We start from the raw sequence: 20,745 nt of genomic DNA, 5'->3' as shown, positions 1-20,745 counted from the left end.
TTTGCGTTCCGTACGCACCATTCAAAGCGACCTCATCAGTTTTCAACACTTTCTGACATCATTTGCTATTTTTAGTCATTTACCGATTTGTTTAGAGAGCTAAATGTCCGTGAAATTGAAAATCACTACAGAATGAACTCTGAAAATGTCAAAACTTGGCATGGTATCATCATTTCACCCACATAGCATGTGCAAAAGAGTAGAGAGGGTTACGGCAAAAACTGGACGCACTTCGTGTACAAACGGGACAATCTCTTTCGGAGTATCAGGGTTTCGAACGAGAACTCATCTGTTACACTGGCACTTCATTTTTTTAAACTTATTACAACTCCAGACTTTTTTGCGTTTCGTACACACCATTCAAAGCGACGTCATCAATTTTCAAAACTTTCTGACATCATTTGCTATTTTTAGTCATTTACCGATTTGTTTAGAGAGCTAAATGTCCGTGAAATTGAAAATCACTACAGAATGAACTCTAAAAATGTCAAAACTTGGCATGGTATCATCATTTCACCCACATAGCATGTGCAAAAGAGTAGAGAGGGTTACGGCAAAAACTGGACGCACTTCGTGTACAAACTGGACAATCTCTTTCGGAGTATCGGGGTTTCGAACGTGAACTCATCTGCTACACTGGCACTTCATTTTTTAAACTTATTAGAACTCCAGACTTTTTTTTGCGTTTCGTATGCACCATTGAAACCGACGTCATCAATTTTCAAAACTTTCTGACATCATTTGCTATTTTTTAGTCATTTACCGATTTGTTTAGAGAGCTAAATGATCGTGAAATTGAAAATCACTACAAAATGAACTCTGAAAATGTCGAAACTTGGCATGGTATCATCATTTCACCCACATAGCGTGTGCAAAAGAGTAGAGAGGGTTACGGCAAAAACTGGACGCACTTCGTGTACAAACTGGACAATCTCTTTCGGAGTATCAGTGTTTCGAACGAGAACTCATCTGCTACACTGGCACTTAATTTTTTAAACTTATTACAACTCCAGACTTTTTTTTGCATTCCGTACGCACCATTCAAAGCGACGTCATCAGTTTTGAACACTTTCTGACATCATTTGCTATTTTTCAGTCATTTACCGATTTGCTTACGGATCTAAATGACCGTGAAATTGAAAATCACTACAAAATGAACTCTGAAAATGTCGAAACTTGGCATGGTATCATCATTTCACCCACATAGCATGTGCAAAAGAGTAGAGAGGGTTACGGCAAAAACTGGACGCACTTCGTGTACAAACTGGACAATCTCTTTCGGAGTATCAGGGTTTCGGACGAGAACTCATCTGTTACACTGGCACTTCATTTTTTTAAACTTATTACAACTCAAGAATTTTTTTGCGTTCCGTACGCACCATTCAAAGCGACGTCATCAATTTTCAAAACTTTCTGACATCATTTGCTATTTTTAGTCATTTATCGATTTGTTTAGAGAGCTAAATGACCGTGAAATTGAAAATCACTACAGAATGAACTCTGAAAATGTCAAAACTTGGCATGGTATCATCATTTCACCCACATAGCATGTGCAAAAGAGTAGAGAGGGTTACGGCAAAAACTGGACGCACTTCGTGTACAAACGGGACAATCTCTTTCGGAGTATCAGGGTTTCGAACGAGAACTCATCTGTTACACTGGCACTTCATTTTTTTAAAACTTATTACAACTTTAGACTTTTTTTTGCGTTCCATACGCACCATTCAACGCGACGTCATCAATTTTCAACACTTTCTGACATCATTTGCTATTTTTTAGTCATTTACCGATTTGTTTAGAGAGCTAAATGACCGTGAAATTGAAAATCACTACAAAATGAACTCTTAAAATGTCGAAAGTTGGCATGGTATCATCATTTCACCCACATAGCGTGTGCAAAAGAGTAGAGAGGGTTACGACAAAAACTGGACGCACTTCGTGTACAAACTGGACAATCTCTTTCGGAGTATCAGGGTTTCGGACGAGAACTCATCTTTTACACTAGCACTTAATTTTTTAAAGTTATTACAACTCAAGACTTTTTTTGCGTTCCGTACGCACCATTCAAAGCGACGTCATCAATTTTCAACACTTTCTGACATCATTTGCTATTTTTCAGTCATTTACCGATTTGTTTACGGAGCTAAATGTCCGTGAAATTGAAAATCACTACAAAATGAACTCTGAAAATGTCGAAACTTGGCATGGCATCATCATTTCACCCACATAGCATGTGCAAAAGAGTAGAGAGGGTTACGGCAAAAACTGGACGCACTTCGTGTACAAACTGGACAATCTCTTTCAGAGTATCAGGGTTTCGGACGAGAACTCATCTGTTACACTGGCACTTCATTTTTTAAAACTTATTACAACTCCAGACTTTTTTTCTGTTCCGTACGCACCATTCAAAGCGACGTCATCAATTTTCAACACTTTCTGACATCATTTGCTATTTTTCAGTCATTTACCGATTTGTTTAGAGAGCTAAATGACCGTGAAATAGAAAATCACTACAAAATGAACTCTGAAAATGTCGAAACTTGGCATGGTATCATCATTTCACCCACATAGCATGTGCAAAAGAGTAGAGAGGGTTACGGCAAAAACTGGACGCACTTCGTGTACAAACTGGACAATCTCTTTCGAAGTATCAGGGTTTCTGACGAGAACTCATCTGTTACACTGGCACTTCATTTTTTTTAAACTTGTTACAACTTTAGACTTTTTTGCGTTCCATACGCACCATTCAACGCGACGTCATCAATTTTCAAAACTTTCTGACATCATTTGCTATTTTTCAGTCATTTACCGATTTGTTTACGGATCTAAATGACCGTGAAATTGAAAATCACTACAAAATGAACTCTGAAAATGTCGAAACTTGGCATGGTATCATCATTTCACCCACATAGCATGTGCAAAAGAGTAGAGAGGGTTACGGCAAAAACTGGACGCACTTCGTGTACAAACTGGACAATCTCTTTCGGAGTATCAGGGTTTCGGACGAGAACTCATCTGTTACACTGGCACTTCATTTTTTTAAACTTATTACAACTCCAGAATTTTTTTGCGTTCCGTACGCACCATTCAAAGCGACCTCATCAGTTTTCAACACTTTCTGACATCATTTGCTATTTTTAGTCATTTACCGATTTGTTTAGAGAGCTAAATGTCCGTGAAATTGAAAATCACTACAGAATGAACTCTGAAAATGTCAAAACTTGGCATGGTATCATCATTTCACCCACATAGCATGTGCAAAAGAGTAGAGAGGGTTACGGCAAAAACTGGACGCACTTCGTGTACAAACGGGACAATCTCTTTCGGAGTATCAGGGTTTCGAACGAGAACTCATCTGTTACACTGGCACTTCATTTTTTTAAACTTATTACAACTCCAGACTTTTTTGCGTTTCGTACACACCATTCAAAGCGACGTCATCAATTTTCAAAACTTTCTGACATCATTTGCTATTTTTAGTCATTTACCGATTTGTTTAGAGAGCTAAATGTCCGTGAAATTGAAAATCACTACAGAATGAACTCTAAAAATGTCAAAACTTGGCATGGTATCATCATTTCACCCACATAGCATGTGCAAAAGAGTAGAGAGGGTTACGGCAAAAACTGGACGCACTTCGTGTACAAACTGGACAATCTCTTTCGGAGTATCGGGGTTTCGAACGTGAACTCATCTGCTACACTGGCACTTCATTTTTTAAACTTATTAGAACTCCAGACTTTTTTTTGCGTTTCGTATGCACCATTGAAACCGACGTCATCAATTTTCAAAACTTTCTGACATCATTTGCTATTTTTTAGTCATTTACCGATTTGTTTAGAGAGCTAAATGATCGTGAAATTGAAAATCACTACAAAATGAACTCTGAAAATGTCGAAACTTGGCATGGTATCATCATTTCACCCACATAGCGTGTGCAAAAGAGTAGAGAGGGTTACGGCAAAAACTGGACGCACTTCGTGTACAAACTGGACAATCTCTTTCGGAGTATCAGTGTTTCGAACGAGAACTCATCTGCTACACTGGCACTTAATTTTTTAAACTTATTACAACTCCAGACTTTTTTTTGCATTCCGTACGCACCATTCAAAGCGACGTCATCAGTTTTGAACACTTTCTGACATCATTTGCTATTTTTCAGTCATTTACCGATTTGCTTACGGATCTAAATGACCGTGAAATTGAAAATCACTACAAAATGAACTCTGAAAATGTCGAAACTTGGCATGGTATCATCATTTCACCCACATAGCATGTGCAAAAGAGTAGAGAGGGTTACGGCAAAAACTGGACGCACTTCGTGTACAAACTGGACAATCTCTTTCGGAGTATCAGGGTTTCGGACGAGAACTCATCTGTTACACTGGCACTTCATTTTTTTAAACTTATTACAACTCAAGAATTTTTTTGCGTTCCGTACGCACCATTCAAAGCGACGTCATCAATTTTCAAAACTTTCTGACATCATTTGCTATTTTTAGTCATTTATCGATTTGTTTAGAGAGCTAAATGACCGTGAAATTGAAAATCACTACAGAATGAACTCTGAAAATGTCAAAACTTGGCATGGTATCATCATTTCACCCACATAGCATGTGCAAAAGAGTAGAGAGGGTTACGGCAAAATTTGGACGCACTTCGTGTACAAACGGGACAATCTCTTTCGGAGTATCAGGGTTTCGAACGAGAACTCATCTGTTACACTGGCACTTCATTTTTTGAAAACTTATTACAACTTTAGACTTTTTTTTGCGTTCCATACGCACCATTCAACGCGACGTCATCAATTTTCAACACTTTCTGACATCATTTGCTATTTTTTAGTCATTTACCGATTTGTTTAGAGAGCTAAATGACCGTGAAATTGAAAATCACTACAAAATGAACTCTTAAAATGTCGAAAGTTGGCATGGTATCATCATTTCACCCACATAGCGTGTGCAAAAGAGTAGAGAGGGTTACGACAAAAACTGGACGCACTTCGTGCACAAACTGGACAATCTCTTTCGGAGTATCAGTGTTTCGGACGAGAACTCATCTTTTACACTAGCACTTAATTTTTTAAACTTATTACAACTCAAGACTTTTTTTGCGTTCCGTACGCACCATTCAAAGCGACGTCATCAATTTTCAACACTTTCTGACATCATTTGCTATTTTTCAGTCATTTACCGATTTGTTTACGGAGCTAAATGTCCGTGAAATTGAAAATCACTACAAAATGAACTCTAAAAATGTCGAAACTTGGCATGGCATCATCATTTCACCCACATAGCATGTGCAAAAGAGTAGAGAGGGTTACGGCAAAAACTGGACGCACTTCGTGTACAAACTGGACAATCTCTTTCGGAGTATCAGGGTTTCGGACGAGAACTCATCTGTTACACTGGCACTTCATTTTTTAAAACTTATTACAACTCCAGACTTTTTTTCTGTTCCGTACGCACCATTCAAAGCGACGTCATCAATTTTCAACACTTTCTGACATCATTTGCTATTTTTCAGTCATTTACCGATTTGTTTAGAGAGCTAAATGACCGTGAAATAGAAAATCACTACAAAATGAACTCTGAAAATGTCGAAACTTGGCATGGTATCATCATTTCACCCACATAGCATGTGCAAAAGAGTAGAGAGGGTTACGGCAAAAACTGGACGCACTTCGTGTACAAACTGGACAATCTCTTTCGAAGTATCAGGGTTTCTGACGAGAACTCATCTGTTACACTGGCACTTCATTTTTTTTAAACTTATTACAACTTTAGACTTTTTTGCGTTCCATACGCACCATTCAACGTGACGTCATCAATTTTCAAAACTTTCTGACATCATTTGCTATTTTTCAGTCATTTACCGATTTGTTTACGGATCTAAATGACCGTGAAATTGAAAATCACTACAAAATGAACTCTGAAAATGTCGAAACATGGCATGGTATCATCATTTCACCCACATAGCATGTGCAAAAGAGTAGAGAGGGTTACGGCAAAAACTGGACGCACTTCGTGTACAAACTGGACAATCTCTTTCGGAGTATCAGGGTTTCGGACGAGAACTCATCTGTTACATTGGCACTTCATTTTTTTAAACTTATTACAACTCCAGAATTTTTTTGCGTTCCGTACGCACCATTCAAAGCGACGTCATCAGTTTTCAACACTTTCTGACATCATTTGCTATTTTTAGTCATTTACCGATTTGTTTAGAGAGCTAAATGTCCGTGAAATTGAAAATCACTACAGAATGAAGTCTGAAAATGTCAAAACTTGGCATGGTATCATCATTTCACCCACATAGCATGTGCAAAAGAGTAGAGAGGGTTACGGCAAAAACTGGACGCACTTCGTGTACAAACGGGACAATCTCTTTCGGAGTATCAGGGTTTCGAACGAGAACTCATCTGCTACACTGGCACTTCATTTTTTAAACTTATTACAACTCCAGACTTTTTTTTGCGTTCCGTATGCACCATTCAAAGCGACGTCATCAGTTTTGAACACTTTCTGACATCATTTGCTATTTTTTAGTCATTTACTGATTTGCTTAGAGAGCTAAATTTCCGTGAAATTGAAAATTACTACAAAATGAACTCTGAAAATGTCGAAAGTTGGCATGGTATCATCATTTCACCCACATAGCGTGTGCAAAAGAGTAGAGAGGGTTACGGCAAAAACTGGACGCACTTCGTGTACAAACTGGACAATCTCTTTCGGAGTATCAGGGTTTCGGACGAGAACTCATCTTTTACACTAGCACTTAATTTTTTAAACTTATTACAACTCAAGACTTTTTTTGCGTTCCGTACACACCATTCAAAGCGACGTCATCAATTTTCAACACTTTCTGACATCATTTGCTATTTTTCAGTCATTTACCGATTTGTTTACGGATCTAAATGACCGTGAAATTGAAAATCACTACAAAATGAACTCTGAAAATGTCGAAACTTGGCATGGCATCATCATTTCACCCACATAGCATGTGCAAAAGAGTAGAGAGGGTTACGGCAAAAACTGGACGCACTTCGTGTACAAACTGGACAATCTCTTTCAGAGTATCAGGGTTTTTGACGAGAACTCATCTGTTACACTGGCACTTCATTTTTTTAAACTTATTACAACTTTAGACTTTTTTGCGTTCCATACGCACCATTCAATGCGACGTCATCAATTTTCAAAACTTTCTGACATCATTTGCTATTTTTCAGTCATTTACCGATTTGTTTACGGATCTAAATGACCGTGAAATTGAAAATCACTACAAAATGAACTCTGAAAATGTCGAAACTTGGCATGGTATCATCATTTCACCCATACAGCATGTGCAAAAGAGTAGAGAGGGTTACGGCAAAAACTGGACGCACTTCGTGTACAAACTGGACAATCTCTTTCGAAGTATCAGGGTTTCGGACGAGAACTCATCTGTTACACACGCACTTCATTTTTTTAAACTTATTACGACTCCAGACTTTTTTTGCATTCCGTACGCACCATTCAAAGCGACGTCATCAGTTTTCAACACTTTCTGACATCATTCGCTATTTTTCAGTCATTTACCGATTTGTTTAGAGAGCTAAATGTCCGTCAAATTGAAAATCACTACAAAATGAACTCTGAAAATGTCGAAACTTGGCATGGTATCATCATTTCACCCACATAGCATATGCAAAAGAGTAGAGAGGGTTACGGTAAAAACTGGACGCACTTCGTGTACAAACTGGACAATCTCTTTCGGAGTATCGGGGTTTCGGACGAGAACTCATCTGTTACACTGGCACTTCATTTTTTTAAACTTATTACAACTCCAGACTTTTTTACATTTCATACACACCATTCAAAGCGACGTCATCAATTTTCAAAACTTTCTGACATCATTTGCTATTTTTAGTCATTTACCGATTTGTTTAGAGAGCTAAATGACCGTGAAATTGAAAATCACTACAAAATGAAGTATGAAAATGTCAAAACTTGGCATGGTATCATCATTTCACCCACATAGCATGTGCAAAAGCGTAGAGAGGGTTACGGCAAAAACTGGACGCACTTCGTGTACAAACTGGACAATCTCTTTCGGAGTATCAGGGTTTCGAACGAGAACTCCTCTGCTACACTGGCACTTCATTTTTTAAACTTATTACAACTCCAGACTTTTTTTCCGTTCCGTATGCACTATTCAAAGCGACGTCATCAGTTTTGAACACTTTCTGACATCATTCGCTATTTTCAGTCATTTACCGATTTGTTTAGAGAGCTAAATGACCGTGAAATTGAAAATCACTACAAAATGAACTATGAAAATGACGAAACTTGGCATGGTATCATCATTTCACCCACATAGCATGTGCAAAAGAGTAGAGAGGGTTACGGCAAAAACTGGACGCACTTCTTGTACAAACTGGACAATCTCTTTTGAAGTATCAGGGTTTCGGACGAGAACTGATCTGTTACACTGGCACTTCATTTTTTTAAACTTATTACAACTCCAGACTTTTTTACATTTCGTACACACCATTCAAAGCGACGTCATCAATTTTCAAAACTTTCTGACATCATTTTCTATTTTCAGTCATTTACCGATTTGTTTAGAGAGCTAAATGACCGTGAAATTGAAAATCACTACAAAATGAACTATGAAAATGTCGAAACTTGGCATGGTATCATCATTTCACCCACATAGCATGTGCAAAAGAGTAGAGAGGGTTACGGCAAAAACTGGACGCACTTCGTGTACAAACTGGACAATCTCTTTCGAAGTATCAGGGTTTCGAACGAGAACTCATCTGCTACACTGGCACTTCATTTTTTAAACTTATTACAACTCCAGAATTTTTTGCATTCCGTACGCACCATACAAAGCGACGTCATCAGTTTCAACACTTTCTGACATCATTTGCTATTTTTCAGTCATTTACCTATTTGTTTAGAGAGCTAAATGACCGTGAAATTGAAAATCACTACAAAATGAACTCTGAAAATGTTGAAACTTGGCATGGTGTCATCATTTCACCCACGTAGCATGTGCAAAAGAGTAGAGAGGGTTACGGCAGAAACTGGACGCACTTCGTGTACAAACTGGACAATCTCTTTCGGAGTATCGGGGTTTCGGACGAGAACTCATCTGTTACACTGGCTCTTCATTTTTTTAAACTTATTAGAACTCCAAATTTTTTTGCGTTTCGTACACACCATTCAAACCGATGTCATCAATTTTCAAAACATTCTGACATCATTTGCTATTTTTTAGTCATTTACCGATTTGTTTAGAGAGCTAAATGACCGTGAAATTGAAAATCACTACAAAATTAACTCTGAAAATATCGAAACTTGGCATGGTATCATCATTTCACCCACATAGAATGTGCAAAAGAGTAGAGAGGGTTACGGCAAAAATTGGACGCACTTCGTGTACAAACTGGACAATCTCTTTCGAAGTATCAGGGTTTCGGACGAGAACTCATCTGTTACACTGGCACTTCATTTTTTTAAGCTTATTACAACTCTAGACTTTTTTTGCGTTCCGTACGCACCATTCAAAGCGACGTCATCAGTTTTCAACACTTTCTGACATCATTCGCTATTTTTCAGTCATTTACCGATTTGTTTAGAGAGCTAAATGTCCGTGAAATTGAAAATCACTACAAAATGAACTCTGAAAATGTCGAAACTTGGCATGGTATCATCATTTCACCCACATAGCATGTGAAAAAGAGTAGAGAGGGTTACGGTAAAAACTGGACGCACTTCGTGTACAAACTGGACAATCTCTTTCGGAGTATCGGGGTTTCGGACGAGAACTCATCTGTTACACTGGCTCTTCATTTTTTTAAACTTATTAGAACTCCAAACTTTTTTGCGTTTCGTACACACCATTCAAACCGACGTCATCAATTTTCAAAACTTTCTGACATCATGTGCTATTTTTTAGTCATTTACCTATTTGTTTAGAGAGCTAAATGACCGTGAAATTGAAAATCACTACAAAATTAACTCTGAAAATGTCAAAACTTGGCATGGTATCATCATTTCACCCACATAGCATGTGCAAAAGAGTAGAGAGGGTTACGGCAAAAACTGGACGCACTTCGTGTACAAACGGGACAATCTCTTTCGGAGTATCAGGGTTTCGAACGAGAACTCATCTGCTACACTGGCACTTCATTTTTTAAACTTATTACAACTCCAGACTTTTCTTTGCGTTCCGTATGCACCATTCAAAGCGACGTCATCAGTTTTGAACACTTTCTGACATCATTTGCTATTTTTTAGTCATTTACTGATTTGCTTAGAGAGCTAAATTACCGTGAAATTGAAAATTACTACAAAATGAACTCTGAAAATGTCGAAAGTTGGCATGGTATCATCATTTCACCCACATAGCGTGTGCAAAAGAGTAGAGAGGGTTACGGCAAAAACTGGACGCACTTCGTGTACAAACTGGACAATCTCTTTCGGAGTATCAGGGTTTCGGACGAGAACTCATCTTTTACACTAGCACTTAATTTTTTAAACTTATTACAACTCAAGACTTTTTTTGCGTTCCGTACGCACCATTCAAAGCGACGTCATCAATTTTCAACACTTTCTGACATCATTTGCTATTTTTCAGTCATTTACCGATTTGTTTACGGATCTAAATGACCGTGAAATTGAAAATCACTACAAAATGAACTCTGAAAATGTCGAAACTTGGCATGGCATCATCATTTCACCCACATAGCATGTGCAAAAGAGTAGAGAGGGTTACGGCAAAAACTGGACGCACTTCGTGTACAAACTGGACAATCTCTTTCAGAGTATCAGGGTTTCTGACGAGAACTCATCTGTTACACTGGCACTTCATTTTTTTAAACTTATTACAACTTTAGACTTTTTTGCGTTCCATACGCACCATTCAATGCGACGTCATCAATTTTCAAAACTTTCTGACATCATTTGCTATTTTTCAGTCATTTACCGATTTGTTTACGGATCTAAATGACCGTGAAATTGAAAATCACTACAAAATGAACTCTGAAAATGTCGAAACTTGGCATGGTATCATCATTTAACCCATATAGCATGTGCAAAAGAGTAGAGAGGGTTACGGCAAAAACTGGACGCACTTCGTGTACAAACTGGACAATCTCTTTCGAAGTATCAGGGTTTCGGACGAGAACTCATCTGTTACACACGCACTTCATTTTTTTAAACTTATTACGACTCCAGACTTTTTTTGCATTCCGTACGCACCATTCAAAGCGACGTCATCAGTTTTCAACACTTTCTGACATCATTCGCTATTTTTCAGTCATTTACCGATTTGTTTAGAGAGCTAAATGTCCGTCAAATTGAAAATCACTACAAAATGAACTCTGAAAATGTCGAAACTTGGCATGGTATCATCATTTCACCCACATAGCATGTGCAAAAGAGTAGAGAGGGTTACGGTAAAAACTGGACGCACTTCGTGTACAAACTGGACAATCTCTTTCGGAGTATCGGGGTTTCGGACGAGAACTCATCTGTTACACTGGCACTTCATTTTTTTAAACTTATTACAACTCCAGACTTTTTTACATTTCATACACACCATTCAAAGCAACGTCATCAATTTTCAAAACTTTCTGACATCATTTGCTATTTTTAGTCATTTACCGATTTGTTTAGAGAGCTAAATGACCGTGAAATTGAAAATCACTACAAAATGAAGTATGAAAATGTCAAAACTTGGCATGGTATCATCATTTCACCCACATAGCATGTGCAAAAGCGTAGAGAGGGTTACGGCAAAAACTGGACGCACTTCGTGTACAAACTGGACAATCTCTTTCGGAGTATCAGGGTTTCGAACGAGAACTCCTCTGCTACACTGGCACTTCATTTTTTAAACTTATTACAACTCCAGACTTTTTTTCCGTTCCGTATGCACTATTCAAAGCGACGTCATCAGTTTTGAACACTTTCTGACATCATTCGCTATTTTCAGTCATTTACCGATTTGTTTAGAGAGCTAAATGACCGTGAAATTGAAAATCACTACAAAATGAACTATGAAAATGACGAAACTTGGCATGGTATCATCATTTCACCCACATAGCATGTGCAAAAGAGTAGAGAGGGTTACGGCAAAAACTGGACGCACTTCTTGTACAAACTGGACAATCTCTTTTGAAGTATCAGGGTTTCGGACGAGAACTGATCTGTTACACTGGCACTTCATTTTTTTAAACTTATTACAACTCCAGACTTTTTTACATTTCGTACACACCATTCAAAGCGACGTCATCAATTTTCAAAACTTTCTGACATCATTTTCTATTTTCAGTCATTTACCGATTTGTTTAGAGAGCTAAATGACCGTGAAATTGAAAATCACTACAAAATGAACTATGAAAATGTCGAAACTTGGCATGGTATCATCATTTCACCCACATAGCATGTGCAAAAGAGTAGAGAGGGTTACGGCAAAAACTGGACGCACTTCGTGTACAAACTGGACAATCTCTTTCGAAGTATCAGGGTTTCGAACGAGAACTCATCTGCTACACTGGCACTTCATTTTTTAAACTTATTACAACTCCAGAATTTTTTGCATTCCGTACGCACCATACAAAGCGACGTCATCAGTTTCAACACTTTCTGACATCATTTGCTATTTTTCAGTCATTTACCTATTTGTTTAGAGAGCTAAATGACCGTGAAATTGAAAATCACTACAAAATGAACTCTGAAAATGTTGAAACTTGGCATGGTATCATCATTTCACCCACGTAGCATGTGCAAAAGAGTAGAGAGGGTTACGGCAGAAACTGGACGCACTTCGTGTACAAACTGGACAATCTCTTTCGGAGTATCGGGGTTTCGGACGAGAACTCATCTGTTACACTGGCTCTTCATTTTTTTAAACTTATTAGAACTCCAAAATTTTTTGCGTTTCGTACACACCATTCAAACCGATGTCATCAATTTTCAAAACATTCTGACATCATTTGCTATTTTTTAGTCATTTACCGATTTGTTTAGAGAGCTAAATGACCGTGAAATTGAAAATCACTACAAAATTAACTCTGAAAATATCGAAACTTGGCATGGTATCATCATTTCACCCACATAGAATGTGCAAAAGAGTAGAGAGGGTTACGGCAAAAATTGGACGCACTTCGTGTACAAACTGGACAATCTCTTTCGAAGTATCAGGGTTTCGGACGAGAACTCATCTGTTACACTGGCACTTCATTTTTTTAAGCTTATTACAACTCTAGACTTTTTTTGCGTTCCGTACGCACCATTCAAAGCGACGTCATCAGTTTTCAACACTTTCTGACATCATTCGCTATTTTTCAGTCATTTACCGATTTGTTTAGAGAGCTAAATGTCCGTGAAATTGAAAATCACTACAAAATGAACTCTGAAAATGTCGAAACTTGGCATGGTATCATCATTTCACCCACATAGCATGTGAAAAAGAGTAGAGAGGGTTACGGTAAAAACTGGACGCACTTCGTGTACAAACTGGACAATCTCTTTCGGAGTATCGGGGTTTCGGACGAGAACTCATCTGTTACACTGGCTCTTCATTTTTTTAAACTTATTAGAACTCCAAACTTTTTTGCGTTTCGTACACACCATTCAAACCGACGTCATCAATTTTCAAAACTTTCTGACATCATGTGCTATTTTTTAGTCATTTACCTATTTGTTTAGAGAGCTAAATGACCGTGAAATTGAAAATCACTACAAAATTAACTCTGAAAATGTCAAAACTTGGCATGGTATCATCATTTCACCCACATAGCATGTGCAAAAGAGTAGAGAGGGTTACGGCAAAAACTGGACGCACTTCGTGTACAAACGGGACAATCTCTTTCGGAGTATCAGGGTTTCGAACGAGAACTCATCTGCTACACTGGCACTTCATTTTTTAAACTTATTACAACTCCAGACTTTTTTTTGCGTTCCGTATGCACCATTCAAAGCGACGTCATCAGTTTTGAACACTTTCTGACATCATTTGCTATTTTTTAGTCATTTACTGATTTGCTTAGAGAGCTAAATTACCGTGAAATTGAAAATTACTACAAAATGAACTCTGAAAATGTCGAAAGTTGGCATGGTATCATCATTTCACCCACATAGCGTGTGCAAAAGAGTAGAGAGGGTTACGGCAAAAACTGGACGCACTTCGTGTACAAACTGGACAATCTCTTTCGGAGTATCAGGGTTTCGGACGAGAACTCATCTTTTACACTAGCACTTAATTTTTTAAACTTATTACAACTCAAGACTTTTTTTGCGTTCCGTACGCACCATTCAAAGCGACGTCATCAATTTTCAACACTTTCTGACATCATTTGCTATTTTTCAGTCATTTACCGATTTGTTTACGGATCTAAATGACCGTGAAATTGAAAATCACTACAAAATGAACTTTGAAAATGTCGAAACTTGGCATGGCATCATCATTTCACCCACATAGCATGTGCAAAAGAGTAGAGAGGGTTACGGCAAAAACTGGACGCACTTCGTGTACAAACTGGACAATCTCTTTCAGAGTATCAGGGTTTCTGACGAGAACTCATCTGTTACACTGGCACTTCATTTTTTTAAACTTATTACAACTTTAGACTGTTTTGCGTTCCATACGCACCATTCAATGCGACGTCATCAATTTTCAAAACTTTCTGACATCATTTGCTATTTTTCAGTCATTTACCGATTTGTTTACGGATCTAAATGACCGTGAAATTGAAAATCACTACAAAATGAACTCTGAAAATGTCGAAACTTGGCATGGTATCGTCATTTCACCCATATAGCATGTGCAAAAGAGTAGAGAGGGTTACGGCAAAAACTGGACGCACTTCGTGTACAAACTGGACAATCTCTTTCGAAGTATCAGGGTTTCGGACGAGAACTCCTCTGTTACACACGCACTTCATTTTTTTAAACTTATTACGACTCCAGACTTTTTTTGCATTCCGTACGCACCATTCAAAGCGACGTCATCAGTTTTCAACACTTTCTGACATCATTCGCTATTTTTCAGTCATTTACCGATTTGTTTAGAGAGCTAAATGTCCGTCAAATTGAAAATCACTACAAAATGAACTCTGAAAATGTCGAAACTTGGCATGGTATCATCATTTCACCCACATAGCATGTGCAAAAGAGTAGAGAGGGTTACGGTAAAAACTGGACGCACTTCGTGTACAAACTGGACAATCTCTTTCGGAGTATCGGGGTTTCGGACGAGAACTCATCTGTTACACTGGCACTTCATTTTTTTAAACTTATTACAACTCCAGACTTTTTTACATTTCATACACACCATTCAAAGCAACGTCATCAATTTTCAAAACTTTCTGACATCATTTGCTATTTTTAGTCATTTACCGATTTTTTTAGAGAGCTAAATGACCGTGAAATTGAAAATCACTACAAAATGAAGTATGAAAATGTCAAAACTTGGCATGGTATCATCATTTCACCCACATAGCATGTGCAAAAGCGTAGAGAGGGTTACGGCAAAAACTGGACGCACTTCGTGTACAAACTGGACAATCTCTTTCGGAGTATCAGGGTTTCGAACGAGAACTCCTCTGCTACACTGGCACTTCATTTTTTAAACTTATTACAACTCCAGACTTTTTTTCCGTTCCGTATGCACTATTCAAAGCGACGTCATCAGTTTTGAACACTTTCTGACATCATTCGCTATTTTCAGTCATTTACCGATTTGTTTAGAGAGCTAAATGACCGTGAAATTGAAAATCACTACAAAATGAACTATGAAAATGACGAAACTTGGCATGGTATCATCATTTCACCCACATAGCATGTGCAAAAGAGTAGAGAGGGTTACGGCAAAAACTGGACGCACTTCTTGTACAAACTGGACAATCTCTTTTGAAGTATCAGGGTTTCGGACGAGAACTGATCTGTTACACTGGCACTTCATTTTTTTAAACTTATTACAACTCCAGACTTTTTTACATTTCGTACACACCATTCAAAGCGACGTCATCAATTTTCAAAACTTTCTGACATCATTTTCTATTTTCAGTCATTTACCGATTTGTTTAGAGAGCTAAATGACCGTGAAATTGAAAATCACTACAAAATGAACTATGAAAATGTCGAAACTTGGCATGGTATCATCATTTCACCCACATAGCATGTGCAAAAGAGTAGAGAGGGTTACGGCAAAAACTGGACGCACTTCGTGTACAAACTGGACAATCTCTTTCGAAGTATCAGGGTTTTGAACGAGAACTCATCTGCTACACTGGCACTTCATTTTTTAAACTTATTACAACTCCAGAATTTTTTGCATTCCGTACGCACCATACAAAGCGACGTCATCAGTTTCAACACTTTCTGACATCATTTGCTATTTTTCAGTCATTTACCTATTTGTTTAGAGAGCTAAATGACTGTGAAATTGAAAATCACTACAAAATGAACTCTGAAAATGTTGAAACTTGGCATGGTATCATCATTTCACCCACGTAGCATGTGCAAAAGAGTAGAGAGGGTTACGGCAAAAACTGGACGCACTTCGTGTACAAACTGGACAATCTCTTTCGGAGTATCGGGGTTTCGGACGAGAACTCATCTCTTACACTGGCTCTTCATTTTTTTAAACTTATTAGAACTCCAAAATTTTTTGCGTTTCGTACACACCATTCAAACCGATGTCATCAATTTTCAAAACATTCTGACATCATTTGCTATTTTTTAGTCATTTACCGATTTGTTTAGAGAGCTAAATGACCGTGAAATTGAAAATCACTACAAAATTAACTCTGAAAATATCGAAACTTGGCATGGTATCATCATTTCACCCACATAGAATGTGCAAAAGAGTAGAGAGGGTTACGGCAAAAACTGGACGCACTTCGTGTACAAACTGGACAATCTCTTTCGAAGTATCAGGGTTTCGGACGAGAACTCATCTGTTACACTGGCACTTCATTTTTTTAAGCTTATTACAACTCTAGACTTTTTTTGCGTTCCGTACGCACCATTCAAAGCGACGTCATTAGTTTTCAACACTTTCTGACATCATTCGCTATTTTTCAGTCATTTACCGATTTGTTTAGAGAGCTAAATGTCCGTGAAATTGAAAATCACTACAAAATGAACTCTGAAAATGTCGAAACTTGGCATGGTATCATCATTTCACCCACATAGCATGTGAAAAAGAGTAGAGAGGGTTACGGTAAAAACTGGACGCACTTCGTGTACAAACTGGACAATCTCTTTCGGAGTATCGGGGTTTCGGACGAGAACTCATCTGTTACACTGGCTCTTCATTTTTTTAAACTTATTAGAACTCCAAACTTTTTTGCGTTTCGTACACACCATTCAAACCGACGTCATCAATTTTCAAAACTTTCTGACATCATGTGCTATTTTTTAGTCATTTACCTATTTGTTTAGAGAGCTAAATGACCGTGAAATTGAAAATCACTACAAAATTAACTCTGAAAATATCGAAACTTGGCATGGTATCATCATTTCACCCACATAGCATGTGCAAAAGAGTAGAGAGGGTTACGGCAAAAACTTGACGCACTTCGTGTACAAACTGGACAATCTCTTTCGAAGTATCAGGGTTTCGGACGAGAACTCATCTGTTACACTGGCACTTCATTTTTTTAAGCTTATTACAACTCTAGACTTTTTTTGCGTTCCGTACGCACCATTCAAAGCGACGTCATCAGTTTTCAACACTTTCTGACATCATTCGCTATTTTTCAGTCATTTACCGATTTGTTTAGAGAGCTAAATGTCCGTGAAATTGAAAATCACTACAAAATTAACTCTGAAAATGTCGAAACTTGGCATGGTATCATCATTTCACCCACATAGAATATGCAAAAGAGTAGAGAGGGTTACGGCAAAAACTGGACGCACTTCGTGTACAAACTGGACAATCTCTTTCGAAGTATCAGGGTTTCGGATGAGAACTCATCTGTTACACTGGCACTTCATTTTTTTAAGCTTATTACAACTCTAGACTTTTTTTGCGTTCCGTACGCACCATTCAAAGCGACGTCATCAGTTTTCAACACTTTCTGACATCATTCGCTATTTTTCAGTCATTTACCGATTTGTTTAGAGAGCTAAATGTCCGTGAAATTGAAAATCACTACAAAATGAACTCTGAAAATGTCGAAACTTGGCATGGTATCATCATTTCACCCACATAGCATGTGCAAAAGAGTAGAGAGGGTTACGGTAAAAACTGGACGCACTTCCTGTACAAACTGGACAATCTCTTTCGGAGTATCGGGGTTTCGGACGAGAACTCATCTGTTACACTGGCACTTCATTTTTTTTAACTTATTACAACTCCAGACTTTTTTACATTTCGTACACACCATTCAAAGCGACGTCATCAATTTTCAAAACTTTCTGACATCATTTGCTATTTTTAGTCATTTACCGATTTGTTTAGAGAGCTAAATGACCGTGAAATTGAAAATCACTACAAAATGAAGTATGAAAATGTCGAAACTTGGCATGGTATCATCATTTCACCCACATAGCATGTGCAAAAGAGTAGAGAGGGTTACGGCAAAAACTGGACGCACTTCGTGTACAAACTGGACAATCTCTTTCGAAGTATCAGGGTTTCGGACGAGAACTCATCTGTTACACTGGCACTTCATTTTTTTAAGCTTATTACAACTCTAGACTTTTTTTGCGTTCCGTACGCACCATTCAAAGCGACGTCATCAGTTTTCAACACTTTCTGACATCATTCGCTATTTTTCAGTCATTTAGCGATTTGTTTAGAGAGCTAAATGTCCGTGAAATTGAAAATCACTACAAAATTAACTCTGAAAATGTCGAAACTTGGCATGGTATCATCATTTCACCCACATAGAATATGCAAAAGAGTAGAGAGGGTTACGGCAAAAACTGGACGCACTTCGTGTACAAACTGGACAATCTCTTTCGAAGTATCAGGGTTTCGGATGAGAACTCATCTGTTACACTGGCACTTCATTTTTTTAAGCTTATTACAACTCTAGACTTTTTTTGCGTTCCGTACGCACCATTCAAAGCGACGTCATCAGTTTTCAACACTTTCTGACATCATTCGCTATTTTTCAGTCATTTACCGATTTGTTTAGAGAGCTAAATGTCCGTGAAATTGAAAATCACTACAAAATGAACTCTGAAAATGTCGAAACTTGGCATGGTATCATCATTTCACCCACATAGCATGTGCAAAAGAGTAGAGAGGGTTACGGTAAAAACTGGACGCACTTCCTGTACAAACTGGACAATCTCTTTCGGAGTATCGGGGTTTCGGACGAGAACTCATCTGTTACACTGGCACTTCATTTTTTTTAACTTATTACAACTCCAGACTTTTTTACATTTCGTACACACCATTCAAAGCGACGTCATCAATTTTCAAAACTTTCTGACATCATTTGCTATTTTTAGTCATTTACCGATTTGTTTAGAGAGCTAAATGACCGTGAAATTGAAAATCACTACAAAATGAAGTATGAAAATGTCGAAACTTGGCATGGTATCATCATTTCACCCACATAGCATGTGCAAAAGCGTAGAGAGGGTTACGACAAAAACTGGACGCACTTCGTCTACAAACTGGACAATCTCTTTCGGAGTATCAGGGTTTTGAACGAGAACTCATCTGCTACACTGGCACTTCATTTTTTAAACTTATTACAACTCTAGACTTTTTTTGCGTTCCGTATGCACTATTCAAAGCGACGTCATCAGTTTTGAACACTTTCTGACATCATTCGCTATTTTCAGTCATTTACCGATTTGTTTAGAGAGCTAAATGTCCGTGAAATTGAAAATCACTACAGAATGAACTCTGAAAATGTCGAAACTTGGCATGGTATCATCATTTCGCCCACATAGCATGTGCAAAAGAGTAGATAGAGTTACGGCAAAAACTGGACGCACTTCGTGTACAAACTGGACAATCTCTTTCGAAGTATCAGGGTTTCGGACGAGAACTCATCTGTTACACTGGCACTTCATTTTTTTAAACTTATTACAACTCCAGACTTTTTTACATTTCGTACACACCATTCAAAGCGACGTCATCAGTTTTGAACACTTTCTGACATCATTTTCTATTTTCAGTCATTTACCGATTTGTTTAGAGAGCTAAATGACCGTGAAATTTAAAATCACTACAAAATGAACTATGAAAATGTCGAAACTTGGCATGGTATCATCATTTCACCCACGTAGCATGTGCAAAAGAGTAGAGAGGGTTACGGCAAAAACTGGACGCACTTCGTGTACAAACTGGACAATCTCTTTCGGAGTATCAGGGTTTCGAACGAGAACTCATCTGCTACACTGGCACTTCATGTTTTAAACTTATTACAACTCCAGACTTTTTTCCGTTCCTTACGCACCATTCAAAGCGACGTCATCAGTTTCAACACTTTCTGACATCATTTGCTATTTTTCAGTCATTTACCGATTTGTTTAGAGAGCTAAATGACCGTGAAATTGAAAATCACTACAAAATGAACTCTGAAAATGTTGAAACTTGGCATGGTATCATCATTTCACCCACGTAGCATGTGCAAAAGAGTAGAGAGGGTTACGGCAAAAACTGGACGCACTTCGTGTACAAACTGGACAATCTCTTTCGAAGTATCAGGGTTTCTGACGAGAACTCATCTGTTACATGGGTACTTCATTTTTCTAAACTTATTACAACTCCAGACTTTTT

The sequence above is a fragment of the Aegilops tauschii genome, chromosome 2 (assembly GCF_002575655.3).
Source record: "Aegilops tauschii subsp. strangulata cultivar AL8/78 chromosome 2, Aet v6.0, whole genome shotgun sequence".
Taxonomy (NCBI): Eukaryota; Viridiplantae; Streptophyta; class Magnoliopsida; order Poales; family Poaceae; genus Aegilops; species Aegilops tauschii.
The sequence above is the reverse complement of the archived record's forward strand: the minus strand, read 5'-3'. Positions refer to the sequence as shown.